An 18,786-nucleotide genomic window follows, 5' to 3' on the forward strand; every position below is an offset into this window, starting at 1 on the left:
GGTGAGGAGTTGGGGTTGAAATGGGACACAGAGATGCTAAGGTGAGGAAGGAATGGGATCTGATTTATGGTTGGTTTTCTCTTGTTGTTTTTTATTTATTAACTTTAGAGAGAAAGAGGAAAGAGGGGAGAGAGAAAGAAAGAGGGAGGGAGGGAGGGAGGGAGAGAGAGAGAGAGAGAGAGAGAGAGAGAGAGAGAGAGAGAGAAACATCAATTTGTTGTTCCATTTAATTATGCATTCATTGGTTGAGTCCTGTATATGCCCTGACCAGGGATCGAACCCGCAACCTTGGTATATCCAGTCAATGCTCTAACCAAGTGAACTACCCAGCCAGCCAGGGCCCTGATTATGTTTTACAAGCATCACTCTGGCTGCTGTGTCTCAGAATGGACTGCAAGGAGCCAGGGTGGAAGCGAGTCTCTGTGACAACCACACACCCATCCTACCAGATGTGTGGACTCCCAGAGTTAGGAAGCACCGAGGAGCCTGGGAACCCGGGTCCTCATCCCCACCTGCCCAGCACCATCCCCTGGGGGCACTCTTAGCAAAATTCCAAGGATCCACAGCCACCACCACAGGCCAAGAGAATCAGAATCTCATAGATGGGGGCCAGGCTAATGGGATTTTTTACAAAGCCCCCTGGGACCTTGTATATGCATTCAGAATTGAGAATCATTGTGTCTGGGTAAACTCGACAGGGCCCAAGCTCTCACTGCTGCCCCAGACACCATCCCAGGGTCCAACATCCTGTTACTATAGCGCCCTTTTTCAAGGTGAGCTGAAATCAGCCTCGGGTAGCTCCCCTGGACACCTACTTAGTGGAGCCAACCAGCAGCTCTCTTTTTCCTACTAAAGTTACCCTCCCTTCACCCCATCGCCACACCCAAGGCAAATCCCAGCAAAGGGAAATGAAGGAACCCAGAAATAGGAACCCTGGGTAGGAAAGGAATTGTCAGGCTTCTGGGAATTCCCCCCACTCTCCTATGGGCGCCATCTAAAAGGCTCTGGCACCCAGGGGCACTGCATGTGCTGCTCAGAGTCGGCAAGAAGTTTGCAGGAGATGAATTGATTGATGACAGTCCTCCCCTACCCACTCCACACGGAGAATTCGAAAACTGGAAAAAGCTTTAGCATAAGTAGTTTAATTCTAATTTAACCATGGGTTGGCAGGGGAGGGAGCCAGGCCCTAAATATAGTCAGTCTTGTATTTCTAAGGTATTCCTAGAAGCTTGAGAGCGGGTAAGAGAACTTACCACCCGCTTTCTGGCAGGCTCTGTGTTCTGTAATTTGCAGTCCTCACAAAAGCTCCATAAAACAAATGTTGTTATTTTCATTTAGGGATTAGGCAACTGAGGTTCAAAGAGGTAAAGTAACTTAACCAAGGTCCTGCTGAGGCCCCATGGAGGCTGGGTTGTCCCCGCACTAAAGCTTGTGTCCTCTTGGTATCCTTTTCTAGAATCTTCCTTCAGTGGAGGGACGGTCAGCACCTCACTTTCCTCTTGTCACCCCATTTGAGGTCAGGAGGGTGCCTGAGCCAGTTCTTGAATTTTCGCTACTCCTTGCCCATCATTCTGTCTCCCCCCTTCCCATGCCCCCAAGTGCCCTCTCCCAGTGCCCAGCCCTGTTGGCCCCTCTCTCCTCTTCCTCCCCCATGTTTCCTACAAACCCAAGCCAGAGCACAAAGCAGCCCTAAAGTGTTAAGAAAGGATCAAACATGGAGGTTGAAAGGCTGTCCTTTTCACTTGCACGTTTTGTTTTGTTTTGAAATAATATTTTCATTGCTTTTAGAGAGAGGGGAAGGGAAAGAGAGAGAAACATTGATCAGGGTCCTGACAGGGAATCAAACCCCAAACCTTTCAGTGCACAGGCCAACGCCCAACCAACTGGGCCTGTTATGGGTTAGCTCAGCGAGATAGACCACCGACTCAGAATTTAAATTTTAAGAGCCTTTATTAAGCTGACCAGCTGACTGCTAGCTGTGTCCTTCCCATAAGAGCCCACAGCTTGCAGTGCTGACCAAGAGTACAGCAAGACCTTTTATCTGCAACACTACAAAGTATTTTTTTTAAAAAAAGAAAAAAACTGCAAAGCGGGTCATTAGCCGTTCCTGGTACTGGCAGGGTAAAAAGTTTACATAAAATTTATGAGCAGGGTCACATCTGCCTGGGTTCAATCATAACACATTGCTTTTCTAGTGAGGTAATTAGCCATTTTTCTTTCCCATGGCCCCTGCCCCTCAGTCTACTCAGTAATTCTTTTTTGTCAGGCCCCTGCCCCTACCACATTCCCTACTGGTCTTATGCCCGAATCAAATCTTTGATTCAGCGTCCTCCTCTAAGATTCTGGAGTATTGGGTGTGTAGGACCATAAGCTTGACAGCTTGGATTCGGTCTTGGATAAAATTGAGGAGACACCTGAGCAGGCAGGGTCCGAAAATGAGACCTACTATTAGGAGAAGGAGGGGCCCTGCCACTGCAGATAGGAGGGTGGTGAGCCACGGGGACCAGGAGAACAAATTCTCATACCAGTTCCCCTCTGCCCTACGGGCCTCTTCTCTGTCCATCAGCCGTTTCCGTAACTGACTTAAACTTTCTCTGATTACCTCGGAGTGGTTAGTGTAGAAGCAGCACGCCTCCCCTAATGCTAGGCACAGTCCCCCTTGTTTCAGGAAAAGTAGGTCGAGTTCCCTCCTGTTCTGTAAGACTACTTCAGCTAAGGACCCTACTGATTCTTCCAACTGTCCTATGGATTTTTTTTAGGGTACTCAGGTCTTGGTCAGTATGATTACCCAGTTCTTTGTAATTTTGATGTCCTGTCAGTCGGGCGGCTGTCCCTACCGCTGTGGATCCTGCAATTCCGAGTCCTACGAGTAGGGGAACCAGAACCGGGCTCTCTTAATCCGCTGGGGCTCTATGAGGAGGTGCTCCCTTCCTCCTTCCCCTGAGTAATAATACACTTGCGGCAGGATATGAGTTAGGACACAGAGCCCTGGCTCAGGCCCAGTCTGGAGGTTTAGGGAGAGTATGCAAGGGGTGATTCCGGTGATGCATGCCCACCAGGTGCCATTTGGGGCCACCAGGTACCAGGGGGCTGTCACCGCTGTCAGCTGCCTTCGCTTGGGTGCGATGAATCCAGTGCCTCTTTCCTGCGACTTTGATGGCGGTTGGAGTGCTCAGCACCACCTGGTAGGGTCCATCCCGTCTAGGTTCCAGGCTGCCAGGGTCGTGACGCTTCACCCAGACGAGATCACCCGGACAGAAGGCAGGCTGTGTTGGACTGGTTCTCGGTGCGTCCTCCTCCCGTACGGCTCTCACCACCCGTCGTGCCGACATGGCGCTGCTCTGCAAAGCCTGTAAGGACTTAAGCAAATTTCGGGTAGACAGCCAGGCAAGATCTTCCTCCCTTAGGCGGGGAAGGAGAGGTGGCGACCTACCAAACATATGGGGTGCACCTAGCTCTGAGGAGGGCAAAATGAAGGAGACTTACCCAGTTTTCGCCAGTCTCTAATTTTAACTTAGTTAATGTTTTTCTAGGGTCCAATTTATTCTCTCTACCTGTCCAGAACTCTGTAGCCTATAAACACAATGCAATTTCCAAGTAACTCTCAGGGCCTTAACTATGGATTGTGTAACTTTGGCGATAAACGCCGGGCCATCGTCGGACCCCATGTACAGTGGTAGGCTAAACCGGGGGACAATTTCAGTGAGGAGTTTCCTAACTACTGCCTGTGCTGTCTCTGTCTTGGTTGGATATGCCTCAGGCCAGTCAGAGAAGGTATCAAGGAAAACCAGCAGGTACTTCTGCCTTCCTTGTCCTCCTGGTGTCTTAGTGAAGTCCACTTCCCAGTGTTCTCCGGAGTTCTGACCTCGGGATCGCTGCCCCGGCATGGCCACAACAGGGGGCCCTTGATTTACTCGGGCACATACTTGGCACTTTCTAATCAAGTCTGATAGTTTCATTCCCCCAAGGTGGGTACTCTGGTGGGTCTGGGAAGCGATGGTTCGCCCCAGGGCTTCTGGCACTATAGGCCTCCCATCTGGCAGAATTAGCCATCCAGCCTCTTCTTCCCGGGCCCTTAGTTTCTCAGCTAGCCTCTGCTTCTCCGGCAGATGAGTAGGCTTCTCTGGGAGCCTTTGTGCTGGCAGGGCTACGAGAACTTCTAGGGGCCCTACTGGTCATTTAGCCAATTCCTTGGCCTCCTGTAAGGGCAGTGTAAGGAGATATATCCTTGCAGTCCCTGGGTAGGTCTGGCAGGGCCAGTGCTGGGGCACTCACCAGGGCTTCTTAGATCTCCCCTGGCTCCTCCTCATGTTACTACTGCCGCCCCCGCATACCGCATACCGGGTGATGTCCATGTAGAGGGTTTCATCCGGATTCTGCAGGGGCTGGTCCACAAGGTTCTTGCGGAGGGGAGTGAGGGTAGTCAGTGTCTCCTTGCAGTCATGCAAAGGGGCCTCTCCCTCCACGTCAGGGAGGAGTGTGGCTGGGTTCAAGGCAGCTGTTTTCAGGAAGCTAAAAGGTTCACTCTTTTTCCTTTTTCCCACCAAAGGGCCTGAGTGAGTGCTATGAGTTTCACAAGGAAGTCCACCGTTTGGCCCCCCAAACTGTCAGGGTTATCCTGGGTTCTTGGGGGCCAGCTGAGCCCTGACAACCCTAATCCACCTCCTTCACCAACATGGGAGTCGGTTCCCTCGCACTTTTAGGGCATTTTTGTTTCCAATGTCCATCCTTTCTGCAAAATGCACATTGATTTTTCCCAAGCCGGGGTTGGACTCCTTTTCTTCCGCAAGGCTTTTCTTGGCCCTTGTTGTTTCTCTGGCCTCTTGGGCCTTTTTTTTTTCATTTAAGGCCAGGAGGACCTTGGCCATCCGGGTGTTTAAACCTGCCGTCGGGTCCTCCCGATTGTTGAAAACCTTCTGGGCCACCTCAACCAACTCAGAGATTGATTTCTCCTCAAAGCCTTCTAATTTCTGTAATTTTTAATATCTGGGGTCGACTGGGAAACAAATGTAACATTGACAGCCCTCCGATTTTCCAGGGCATCAGGGTTAGGCCCCTGGACTGTCTCTGTCATTTTAGAGAGGTTTGTGGGTCTCCAAGCAGTAGCTTGGATGGTCCCTAATAGAGTCTGGCGATACCGATCGAGAGCCTCCTTTCCCCTGTCACTATTGGGGTTTCAGTTGGGTTGCCTGGAGGGAAACACAGCCTTTAATCTATCTTTAAATGGTAAGAAGAAATTTACAATGTGTCTATAATTAAATAGATAGGTATAGCTGTTCCCTGTAGTAGGGCTCCCCTTATTTGACTTGTTCTCTCAGAATGGACTAAAGGAGCTTTATTTCCTTATAGGGTCTTACATGTCACAGGACCTCACAGGGTCTGTAATTCCTGTAACAGAGAGCCAGTATTCACTACTTTACTAACCCCCTCTGTTCTAGACAGGCCTTCCCCAGTTTCCTACAGTTGAGGTTTTGTGCCAGCCCTGACATGGGCATGGCCACACAGGCCTGTAAGACAGTATACAGGTAGCTTAACCCCTATTCAACTGGGCTTGGACCTCTGTCTAGCAAATTGCAGTCTATAAGTTCAATATGCAGCCTCCGGTCCTCCTAACTAACCCAACGAGGTTTCGGCTGGTCTCTGAGTCAGACTTCTCCTCTCTTGGAGAATTTCAAAGTCCTGATGGCTCCCAGGTCCAGGGAGAGTGCTCTTTTCTTAACTCTGTTTATTAGTTACAGGGCCCTGCTTTTCTTGTCTTTCCACAAGTCCCCTTTTATGGCAGAGCAGCGACGAGGCCTCTTTAAAGAGAGTGCACTGGAAGGGGCTATCAGCCCCTCCTCTTCCAGCAGCAACAGGTACTAAACCCCTTCAGAACATTTGCAAGCAGGGAGCTTTTACTAGCTCTATCTGCAGCTTTCATAGATCTCAGGCTTGCTACGCTTTCTGGGGCTGTAGGAAGGCTAGTACTAGTCACTGGCTTCTGGCTTAACTGCTGTAGCCTGCAAGCCAAAGGCCTAAGTCTTGTATTGCTTGTTGTAAAACATTCATTTTTTACTGGGCAGCAGCAGGGCAGCTCTAATGTCAGGTAAATTTCTGCTGTTCTCTACTTTCTTGCTGCTGCTGCTGCTGCTGCTGCTGCTTTTTTTTTTCAGGGCCACTGCAGGCAGCTCAGGCATCCAGCCCCCCTTCTTTGATCATTCACTCCCCAATCTAGTCTGGAGCTGGGGAATAGCGTCTCAATCTGCCTTGCATACCCAGAGGGCTGCCCGTCTGGCCCCAGATCTAGAGGGCCGGCCTGCCGTAGTGGCAACATAGGAACTGCAGGACTGGCAGATGTCACAGGGTCCTGCAGGTTCTCCCCCTCTCTCTCTCTCCCTCCATACGCTGTCCCTGTCTAGTATGGGATGGACTGAAGGGGTTGAAGGACGACAAAGCCCCTCCCGTCGGTGGGTGCGGAGGGAAGACAATTGGCATCGGGGGAGGCAGGGGCTCCGGGTCAAGAGCTGGTGGCATGGCCTGGGCCTGAGGCCGGGGCTCACCCAGATCCGATGCCTGGGGACCATAGGGGGGCAGCTGGCTAATGGGTTCCTCCTGCTCTCCCTGAAGGACCAGGGGAGCCTTTCCCTTCTTGGGCCCGGCCAAAAAAATTGTCTGTCTCTGTCCCAATTTTCCCCTCGAGAGGCAAGCCCTTATCTACCGGGGTTTCTTGGACAATATGTCAATCCAAACCTGAATGTAAGGAATTTGATCAGGATGCCCTGGGCGGCCGTATATGACATAATGGACCTGGCAGGCAGTGGTCAGATCAAAAGACCCTGCATCCGGCCACCCCTCCTGGAAAGTGGGCCACTCCCGTTTACAGAATCGCTGTAAATCAAAAGCATTAACATTATAACCTTTAAATCTACCCTAGAACTTCAGTTTAATACAGTAAATTTACAACCTAGGTTAGAGCAACTGATAGAAATCTTTATTAGCTAAGTGGGCTGATTCCCCTTTAATAGTGAGCAAAAGACTCTGAGAAAAAAATAATTCTCGCAGCTGCAAGAGGCTTTTGAAAGACCATAAAGGGGCCAGCCCAAACGTTCAGCCAAGCTTATCAATAGAAAGTAGAATAAATCAAAGTAGCCTTTACTTCACACAGACCAGTAATGATTTACACTTTCTTAGTAGCCTAGCCCAGGCTGGAGCTGTATCCAGTCCCCCTTCTCTGTAGCAATTTGGCTAGTCCCACACAAACTTTGTCCCGATCCCATGATGATTGGTGGCGAGAGACAGACAAGGGAGGGGGTGACCTGTTTTTATAGATCCTCATGCAGATGCCCGCCTGACTGGAGTCATGGAGCCACACAAAGGAGAGGAGAGGGCAGGCCCCCTCCCTCCACACTCACATACTTTCACCAGACATTCATTCAGAGTTTAAACAATCCATTTAATTCCTAACAATTTCCCAATTCCTGAGGGAGCTCTATAGCTTCCCGGGAGGTGATCAAGCTCCCCTTCCACTCACCCGGAGTGGGCCTGATTGTTAGGGGGCCGACGAAGATGACTGACCCTATCCCATTTGACAAAGACAAAGACAACAAAGAACAGAGACAAAACAAACGAGCCAAATGCAACCTAAGGTTGCCCGGAACCTGCAGCTTGCTCCTTGAAGTCCTGAAAATTTTCAAAAAACATTGCAGCAGGGTACACACAGAAGCAGACAACTTTTTGGCAATAAACACCAAAACAAACAAATACCAGACAGACAAACCCAGTGCAGCCTACAGCCACACAAACCAGGGACCCCGGCCACCGTCGTGGCCGTGGGTCAGGACCAGGAGTACCGCTGCGTCCAGCCCTCCGTATAGGTCCTTCCGTGGGACGTCCCAGTTCCTGTTTAACGACCGGTCCTTACCTCTCTCGAGAGTCCAGGTGGCTCGGTTTCCGAATTGAAAGTTTTTGGGTGGACTGGAGGCCTCCTTGGTAATCGTTGTCCACAGGTGTGGGGTATCTCGCTGAGTGCCCGGCGACAAGTGGGGGAGAGCCTCCTGCCTTAAATAGGGGGTCCCTCTCACCCCTGCTGGGGGAGAGCCTCCTGCCTTAAATAAGGGGTCCCTCTCACCCCTGCCGGGGATCTCGCTGCGGGCCTCCAAATGTTATGGGTTAGCTCAGCGAGATAGACCACCGACTCAGAATTTAAATTTTAAGAGCCTTTATTAAGCTGACCAGCTGACTGCTAGCTGTGTCCTTCCCATAAGAGCCCACAGCTTGCAGTGCTGACCAAGAGTACAGCAAGACCTTTTATCTGCAACACTACAAAGTATTTTTTTTAAAAAAAGAAAAAAACTGCAAAGCGGGTCATTAGCCGTTCCTGGTACTGGCAGGGTAAAAAGTTTACATAAAATTTATGAGCAGGGTCACATCTGCCTGGGTTCAATCATAACACATTGCTTTTCTAGTGAGGTAATTAGCCATTTTTCTTTCCCATGGCCCCTGCCCCTCAGTCTACTCAGTAATTCTTTTTTGTCAGGCCCCTGCCCCTACCACAGGCCACAGCAACTGGGCACTACCTGCACGTTCTGATGAAGGGGCGTAGGAAGGGAACTGTTTTTACCTGTGTCTTGACATGTCGCAGGTTGCTTTGCCTGGGTTGCTGTGATTTTGCATACTGATTCCTCAAGAGTGAGGAATTTCCAACTACTCCAGGCCTCCCGTGATCTCTCCTTTGTAGGCTGTGTCTGCAGAGTTAGCACTTGTCTAGGAAATCAACGTATCCTGTAATGTTCTCTTGCTGTTGCATATGGACATGTATGACTAACCATGGTCACCACCCCGCATTTGGGTTCCTCAACACCCTCATGGGCTGACCCTGTCATATGCAAGGACCACTCAATTTTTATTTGAAAGGTGGCACCACACCTACTCCTAGACTTCAAAGGAGTGGGGAATAGAGAATAAGCCATTCTTTATGGCATTTTGTTCTCAAGGCAAAATTCAGTCCCTGGAGGAAGCCACTCCTGTAACCACATTCCTCTTCCACCTGAAGGAAGTCTCTTCCAGCTCCTGGCAGGTCCTTCCCCGTCCTCCCTCCCCCCCCCCACCCCCACCCCGAGGAACTCAGGTACTCTACCAGACCCTCCTCGGATCTTATCTCAGTTAATTCTCACAACAAGCATTATTCTCGTTTTATAGCTCCTGAAACTCGGGATCAGAAAGGGTACCTTGCTCCAAGGCACCGACAGTTAGTAAGGAGCAGGTGTGCAGGGCCACGGAGCATCAGGACACCTGACACTCATTTCTGTGCTTCAGCTCCACCAGGGTCAAGGTTCCTCAAGGTGGAGCCAGGTTTGGGCTCCCCATGGGTCTTAGTCTATGGCAGGGGCACAGTGAGTGTTTGCTCAGTAAATTGTCAGAGGAAGTTTACCCTGATTACCTATTGTGTGAGAACTAGTACTGGGAGAAAGAGGAAGTGTTTGTGTAGTGATAAGGCTTGTGTGCCTGGTGGTGGTCCCATGCTCTGGGCCAGGACATGAAGGGGGAGGGTGGACAGCAGAATGGCACAGGGTGAGAGGTCCCGCCCTGACAGGGGCTGAGGGAAGGGTAGGAGTGGCCAGAGACCTGGGATTTAGGGAGGATGGGAGCAGCATCTAAGGCAGTAATGGCGAACCTTTTGAGCTCGGCGTGTCAGCATTTTGAAAAACCCTAACTTAACTCTGGTGCCATGTCACATATAGAAATTTTTTGATATTTGCAACCATAGTAAAACAGAGACTTATATTTTTGGTATTTATTTTATATATTTAAATGCCATTTAACAAAGAAAAATCAACCAAAAAAATGAGTTTGTGTGTCACCTCTGACACGCGTGTCATAGGTTCGCCATCACTGATAAGGGTTGACTGGTTGTTGGCTTCTCTGGTCTCCAGGCTGACAGGAGTCCCCACCTGAAGGAGCTACAGACCTGAAGGTAGAGGAAGGCAGGTTCTCAATGGACACAAGGGCCACCTGGGGTTGTAGGAGAAACCCACCAGAGTGGCTGTGTGTGAGGAGATTTGGTTTTGGGAGACCCTGGGGACAGATGTAGGATGTGAAGACGCTCCCAAGGAAGATGGAAGAGAAATGAGGTTTGATTCAACACCTCTAAAAATAGAACATCTTGGAGGGCCCCACACTAAGAAGGCAAAGCACAGGGAAACATGGTTTGAAAGGTTCAGGAAAGATGGAACTTGATGTGGAGAAGCTGTGTGGGGAGGTTTAGAAAGCTGGTTCAGGGATGGCTGGGCCTGATAAGGGTACATGGAATGCCTCCGGGGGGTGAGAGTGGAAGTACAGGGCAGCAGAGACAGCAGGGACCCAAACCGATACTTCATATCCCCACCTCACCTTTCACTGCCTGAGGGACTTGGGGCAAGTTATTTAACCTGTCTGACCCTCAGTTTCCTTGTCCATAAAGTGGGAGATCATAATATCATCTGCCTTATACCATTGTGAGGGCAAAATGAGATAAAGCACATACTAGCACAGTAGTCAGACAAAAAAATATTCAATCAATGTTCAGATAGCAATAACTGATGATGATGGAAAGATCAAGATATGTTCCTGGGAGGGAAGTTTCCAGGAATATAGAGAAAAAAATAAGCAACTGCCCATCTGTTCTATTTCATAAGTTCAGCTTAAATGTACTGATTTGCATTCCTATTTCTCCTGCCAGATCCTGTTCTCAGTGTTTTATGTTTTATTTCATTTAATCTTAACTATAACTTCACAAGGCAGGCACTATAATTATTCTCATTTACACAAGGAAGCAGAGGCACAGAGAGTGTATGTAATAGCCTGGAGTCACAGTTACTGGATAGCAGAACTCGGGCATTCTGACTCCAGGGCCACACACTTACATGCTGCCTCTCATCAGTTAAATACATGTCAGACATCCTGAGGTACATCAGAGAACTGGTCATGGACTCACAGCATGGCACAGGGCTTCCCAAACCTCTGGTGCATCAGAATGTCCCAGGGAGATGATCTAAAATGCATGCTCCAGGGCCCCATGCCCAAGGAGCCTGATTCTGGCAGCAGTGACAGTAGTAGGGGCTGCAGCAAGGAGGACAGAAATTTGTTGTTTGTTTCTTTTTCTTTGCCTGACAGTGCCTCCAGTTTATTTGTACAAACAGCACAGAAGGACACCAGCCCCACGCAGAGAGCAGCCCAGGGTTCACACCAGTTCTGTCCTCACATCATCAGACAGAGGCCTGTACTCTGGAGCCTTGGTAGGGGTCTGAGCACCTTTGGGAGCCTGAGCTGGAGTCAGAGCTGTGTAGTCTGGGTCTATATATATATATATATGTATATATATATATATATATATATATAATTGAATTTTTTACGGAGAGAAAGGGAGAGGAATAGAGAGTTAGAAACATCGATGAGAGAGAAACATCGATCAGCTGCCTCCTACAAACCTCCTATTGGGGATGTGCCCACAACCAAGGTACATGCCCTTGACTGGAATCGAACCTGGGACCCTTCAGTCCTCAGGCCGAGGCTCTATCCCCTGAGCCAAACCGGTTAGGGCAGTAGTCTCGGTCTTGATTTGAGCCTTAGACTTTGGCTGGCAGAGCCTGAGACCCTGTGATGTGGGCACAAACACTTTTCCCAAGCGTGGGGTGAGAAATGTAAGCAACTTGATTGGACTTGTGATTGCCGTTCTTTGGGATCCTGGGTTTGACCTCCTTGGGCTTGACGAGGGCCTTGATAGCCTCGGCACATGCACTCATGGCCTTGGCGTTGTTGGCCTGCATCTTCTTCAGGCCCTTCTTGTTTGCTTCTTGGGAAAGCACATGTTCATTCCCTTAAGAGCACGGTCCATTCCCTTAAGAGATTCATATCTTTGTGACTGGGGTTTCTTGTTGCTCTTCCTGCATCATTTTCAGGACCGGTTGTACATGGTGTGGTTTTTGGACTTGGCCATGTCTGCACCGACACCCATGCCTCCCAAAGGGCCTCAGAAGTCCATATTTTTAACAAGATCTTTAGGGGATTCTGATGTAGGTGATCTAGAAGTGGAGGGAGGGGAGGGGGGGCATTTGGGCAGTTCAGGAATAACTTGATGGCCCAGTGGAGATATCTAGGTAATGTGAAGTAGCAATGTCTCCTAGATAATCCGTGACATTTGTCTCGGGGTTTAAGGATGGATAGGATTTTGTACATCCCTCTACTCTCTATTTGGAGGTTGTATTGGGTTGAACTGTGTCTTCACAGAAGATAGATTGAAATCCTAACCCTTGTAACCTGTAAATGTGACCTTATTTGGAAAAAGATGAAAATTAAGGATTTTGAGATGAGATCATCCTAGATCAGTGATGGCAAACCTATGACACGTGTGCCAGAGGTGACACTCGAACTCATTTTTTTGGTTGATTTTTCTTTGTTAAATGGCATTTAAATATATAAAATAAATATCAAAAATATAAATCTTTGCTTTACTATGGTTGCAAATATCAAAAAATTTCTATATGTGACATGGCACCAGAGTTAAGTTAGGGTTTTTCAGAATGCTGACACGCCGAGCTCAAAAGGTTCACCATCACTGTCCTAGATTATCTGGGTGGGACCTAATTCCGATGACCAGTGTCCTTACAAGAGGAGAGGAGACAGAGAGAAAAGAAGTCTGCTTGAAGACAGAGGCAAAAACTGGTGCTATGCAGCCACAAGCCAAGGACTACCTGGAGCCAACAGAAGCTGGAAGAGGCAAGGAAATATCCTCCTCTAGAGCCTTTGGATGAAGCACGTCCCTGCTGCCACCTTGATTTTAGATTTCTGGCTTCCAGGCTGACAGAACATATTTCTGTTGTTTTAATCTATTAAGTTCATGCTAACGTACAAGGGCAGCACTAAGAAACGAATACAGAAGCTTTCATCTCGGTCACACCGTTTGTCCTGGGAAGGTCTTTGCGATTAGACATGGTGTTGTGGAGGTCACAGCCTGCAGACAGCTCAGCTACGATGGCCAAATCCCCGGCCAGGACAGCAGGCCTTAAAGGAGGTGGCGGAGCACAGCTGGTAATGAGGTAGTGGCATCACCTTTGCAAACATGCGACTTCTCTTTGGATGTAGGCTTGTAAGAAGTCAAAGAAAGGCTCTGTCTTTAGTTGTTGAGTTTGTATTTGACAAAGAAGATGCCAACACCTAGAAAGTATCATTTCCAGCTCAAAGTGACCCAGTAAGTGGGCAGCAGGGCAGAGCCAGGACCGCTGTCTAGAGCATACATCATTGGAATGCCAGTCCACGGCGCTCAGCGCGGGTTTGCCATGAAGCCCTGGCTATTATAATATCTGTAATGTCGTCACTTTAATTTCATTCCAGAGCGTCGATTGTCTCTAATGACTTCTTGGTGGACCGGTCTTTCTTGTCCCTGACCAACATGTGGGTAGTGCCTTTTGACATCTGGCCTAGAGACCCCGATGATTCCCTTCCCCACAGCTGTGTCTTCTGCTTTAGGGATGCAAGTTGATCTATCTTCGGAAGCTGCTCTCCAAAATGCAGAAGTTGGCCATCTGTAGAACTGACAGCACTGCTTGTGGTCTGTGAAACACCAAAACCTTGGAGAAGTACCTCTTTAGAAAGCTTATTAATACTTCCTCTGTCCATGTGCCACAATGACTTTCGGCAAGGGACAAGAAAAGGCTCCCTCATGTGCCTGCAGAGAGAGCGCCCTCCTCATCTGAAGCCCTTGCTTCCCATTCCTCCCTCGTGGCTAACACTGGAGCTGAGAACACAACCAGCAGAGGAATGAACCTTGTCCCTAAGCTGGTGTCCCAAGTACTCTAGTTACTAGAGGACTAATTTCATGTCAGGTTCTAGGAGAAAGGGCAACAGAGTTTCAGCAGGAGAAACAGGAATGTAAATCAAATTGAGAAATATCTACTGAGCGCATGCCACTTGAAAGGCATTGAAAGGCTTGGTGCTAAAATAGGAGTGAGCAAGGGTTAGGTTGGAGCATTTGTTTTCAATCCTGGATGCATATTGGACCACAGGAGAGATTTAAAAAACTCTGATGCCCTGGTTGTACCCCATACCATTTACATCAGAAAGTCTGGGGGACATTCTGTACTTTTTTAAATGATCCCCAGATGATCCCAATGTGCAGCAAAGTTAGGGAACCACTGAAATATGATATTCCCATGGACCATACCCACATATGCTGTTTTCAGTGCTCTGGGTGGGCCCTGGGCATTGGCAATTTTTTAAGGCTGCTCAGAAGATTCTAGCGTGCAGAGGTGATTCATGTAGCTAATAAAGGGAGACATACGGCATTATCAAGGTGTCTGCAGCTAGTGCTCTTTCCATCTGCATGGTCCATATCTCTCACAAGATGGAGTTTTTGTTGAAGGAGAATGAGTTTTGGTGGATCTCAGAGACTGCTAGACACCAGATACTGCCTATCAAGGGGAAAAAAGCATTGGAGAGGAAACCCAAAACTTTCCTAGAACCAGGAGTGAAGGCTGACAACAGTGTAGTTTTCTGCTCTAGCAAACTTTAAGGTCTCCAAGCGCTTTTGAAAGAATTTCAAACTCTATGAGGATCTGTACGTGTATAGTCTCCAGGCATGGCTGTGTCCAGGTGTGGAGTGCAATACAGCCACATGCTTGAGGGTAGATGCCATTTGACTATTAACTCTCCTTTGGAAGGCCTCAACTCAGGGGCTACTTCACAAAGTACTAGGCAATTTTCCCATTTCTTTCCTACCTGACCCTACTTCCTTCTCCCCCCGAGTCCCATCTTCGCAACTCTTCTTTTTTGTCCCTTGGTTCCTCCACTTCAACTGGTCCAGTGGATTCCTCCCCCATCTCATTTCCACCTTGGAATTTTGCCTTCCTGGGCTTTCTCTCTCTGCATAAGGGCTGGTGTTCTCCATAAGCAAACAGTGCTTATGGGGCAGGGGGGATGCCTCCCTTCTCATCCTGTCCTTTTCAACTTTGTTTTGCTCTCAAAGCATGTGGGTAGTGGTGATGGTTCCGATGTTTTCCCAAACTTATTCTTTTTAAAAAATATATATATTTTATTGATTTTTTACAGAGAGGAAGAGAGAGGGATAGAGAGTTAGAAACATCGATGAGAGAATCATCAATCAGCTGCCTCCTGCACACCCCCTACTGGGGATGTGCCCGCAACCAAGGTACATGCCCTTGACCAGAATCAAACCTGGGACCCTTCAGTCCACAGGCCTACAACGCTCTATCCACTGAGCCAAACCTTCAGTCCATGAGCCAAACCGGTCATGGCCCAAACTTATTCTTTTGGACACATTTTTTATCTTTTGCTTGCATCATCTCTATAGTTGTTCCTAGCGAAATGTTTGTTAAATCCAGACTCCTTCGTGCTCTCAGCTCACCTACTACATCACTAGAATAACTTTGATCCTGGCAGTCAGGATTTACAGGCTATAGAATACGAGGCAGGGTCTTGATAGTTTATCTTGGCAACATTGATGAAGGACATTAATTGTCATGGAGAGTTAGTACTGGGGTTCATGTTTTCCACCCAGGAAGATAAAAATTTAGCACCATGGAAATCTGGAGAGAAAGATAAATCTTGTTTTTTTAAGGAAAGTGATTTCAGGGGAGATACTAGTAGATGCTACAAGTTTTACATTATTAACATCTTCATAAATGTTCTAAAAGACTTATATTCACTTAAAATCCAAAAAAAGCTGAATTATAAATGTGAATGAGGGTAGAAAAATATTGCCTTGAAATGTCAAACTTCTTAATAGAGTGGGAACTAAATAATAAGCATTGTGTTTTATCAAATGTAATGACAATTATGTCTGAAAACTAGTCTGCAGTTAAGAGCTCCCGTTTCTATTCTCAGCTCTAACCCTGACTCATAGTATGGTTTGAGCTAAGTCACTTAACAGCTTTGGATCTCAGCTTCTCCACGTGAAAAATGGCAATTAAAATACTAGATAGAGGAACTAGCATTTATTGGGCAACTGCTCTATGTTGATGTGCTAAGTGGTTTATATGTTGTATCATTTCATTTATTCACTCGGCAAATATTTTTTGAACACCCACTACAGATTGTGTCTGGTCTCAGGGATCTATGTGGCACAAAACAAAGACCTTGCTCCCTTGGAGATTAAATTCCAGTGGGACTGGGTGGTAATAAACAAGAAAATAAATAACAAGATACTCTCAAATAGTGACCAGTGCTATTTAGATAATAAAACCAGATCATGTGATAGAGGGTAACCTGGGGACAGGCTTACTTACACAGGGTGGGCTCTCTAAGAGGTGATATTGGGAGTTGGAGCCTGAATGAGGAGGAGCAGCCTACAGAGTCCAGAGTCCATGGGACAAGATCTGGGCAAGAGAACTCCAAGTAGACAGTAAGTGCAAAGGCCCTGATGCATGTAGGCATTTAAGCTGTTTGGAAAGCCTGGAGATTGAACGGCTGGGTGTGGTGGGAGGAAGTGGTCACTGAGATTATAGCAGGAGCCAGACCACTGTTGCCTTTTGGACTGTGGTAAGGTATTTGGGCTTTATTTTGATTGGTCTGATTTTTTTGTTTGTTTGTTTTTTTTGTTAATCCTCACCTGAGGATCTTTTTCCATTGATTTTTAGAGAGAGTGGAAGGGAGGGGGAGAGACAGAGAGAGAAACATCAGCATGAGAGACACTTCGATTGGTTGCCTCCCACACACTCCCTGACCAGGGCCAGGATTGAGCCTGCAACTGAGGTATGTGCTCAACCGGAATCGAACCCGGGACCTTCAGTCCGCAGGCCGACACTCTTAATTAACCACTGAGCCAAACCTGCTAGGGCCTGATTTACATTTTAAAAATATTTACAGTCAAGGTATAGTAAGGAACATGATTACAGGGAAGTTGTCTAGGTGAGAGAAGCAAACTTTTTGGTAAAGGATCAGATAAATATTTCAGGTTTGGTGAGCCACATAAACTCTCTAAGGCACCTCCTTTTCTTCCCCTCTGTCGGGCACCTCTTCCTCCTTCTTTTGAACCCTCTAAAAATGTAAAAATCCTTCTTAGCCCTTGGGCGATACAGAAACAGGCGGTTGGATGCTGGATTTGTCTGCTTCACTGGGCAGTAGTTTGCCGGCCCCTAGTTCAGAGAGGAGTAGAAACGGATTGCCATAAATTTAGGACACAGAACTGGTAGGATTTGCTGATGAACTGGCTGTGTGGGGAGGGGGTAAGAGAAAGAGGAAACAAGGATGGCCTCAGTGAAGAAGTAGAAGGTGGTGTAATTTACTGAGATGAGGAAGAAGCAGATTTGGGATGGGGGGGGGGGGGAGAGGAAATTAAGGGTTAAGTATGAGTTGCCAATTAGTCATCCAAGTGGAGATGTCAAATAAGGAGCCTGATATAGACTCTGGAGTTTAGGGAAGAGGTCAAAGCTGGAGATCCACATTTGGGAGTTATCACCTATGAATGCATTTAAAATCATGGGACTGGCCTAGCCAGTGTGGCTCAATAGTTGAACACCAACCTATGAACCAGGGAGTCATGGTTTGATTCCTGGTCAGGGCACATACTTGGGTTTCGGGCTCAATCCTGCGTGCAGGAAGCAGCCAATCAATGATTCTCTCTCATCATTGATGTTTCTGTTTCTCTCCCTATCCCTCCCTCTCTGAAATCAATAAAAATACATTAAAAAAACAAGTCGTGGGACTGGATGAGATCACCCAGAGTGCAGTACAGAGGGGGTTCTGGAATTTAAGGACTCATAAAAGAGGTCCTTGGAATCACTCTCTGGGTCAAAAAGTATGTCACGTGACCAATGCTGCCCAATTGCTGCCCATCTTGTTTTAGCGACTTAAAAACACGCTGTGAGTGGGACTGTACATGCGGATGCGCAGGGACACCGGAATTAGGAATCCTTGGCTATTTTTGCCTTGGAGCCGGGGAGCATCAAGCCACAGTGGAGGATTAGGCTGGCTAAAGGAGGTGTTGAGAGGGAGGAAGTGCTTGAGGATTCCCAACCACAGAATCACCCAGCAAGCTCATTACAAATGCAGATTTTTACTAAGAGCTTTGAATTCATTGTCTGGAGTAAGGTGTGTTTTAAAAATGCTCCCTCTCATACGAACAGAAGGTTGAGAAATCGGTGGATTAGGGCTAGATTGGGCGGAGGGTGTGTCCTCATGACGTTTCTTGACTTCCAGAGGCTCAGGGCTTCAGGAATCTGGGTCTAATTGGGGAAGTTTCAGGATGAGGGGATGGAAGGGGGACTCTCAGGCCAGGAAGAAATGTGTTGGGACACTTTCCGTTTGCTCTTCAATTCAGAATGAGGCCGTTTCTCCACAGTGATGTAAAATGGTACATTTTTCATGCAGATGCAATTTAAAGACATGGGTTCCCCAGGAGTATCTGCTTAGCCTTGTAGTTCCACAGCATAGAGGGGGGATATATTTTTTCTGTCTTTATATGAAAACAAGAACACATTTTTCAATTCAAATACAAGATATGCATGTTGTTGATGAAACTGAAACCTCACTTTACATACATTACGGATTTGTGTGAAAACAGCTAAGGAATAATGTAAGGAATTCGATGTTAGGCCTTCTGCTAGGCCAGCGATGGCGAACCTTTTGAGCTCGGCGTGTCAGCATTTTGAAAAACCCTAACTTAACTCTGGTGCCGTGTCACATAAAGAAATTTTTTGATATTTGCAACCATAGTAAAACAAAGACTTATATTTTTGCTATTTTATTTTATATATTTAAATGCCATTTAACAAAGAAAAATCAACCAAAAAAATGAGTTTGCGTGTCACCTCTGAC

Source organism: Myotis nattereri, assembly GCF_964212035.1.
Source record: "Myotis nattereri genome assembly, chromosome: 1".
NCBI classification, from domain to species: Eukaryota; Metazoa; Chordata; class Mammalia; order Chiroptera; family Vespertilionidae; genus Myotis; species Myotis nattereri.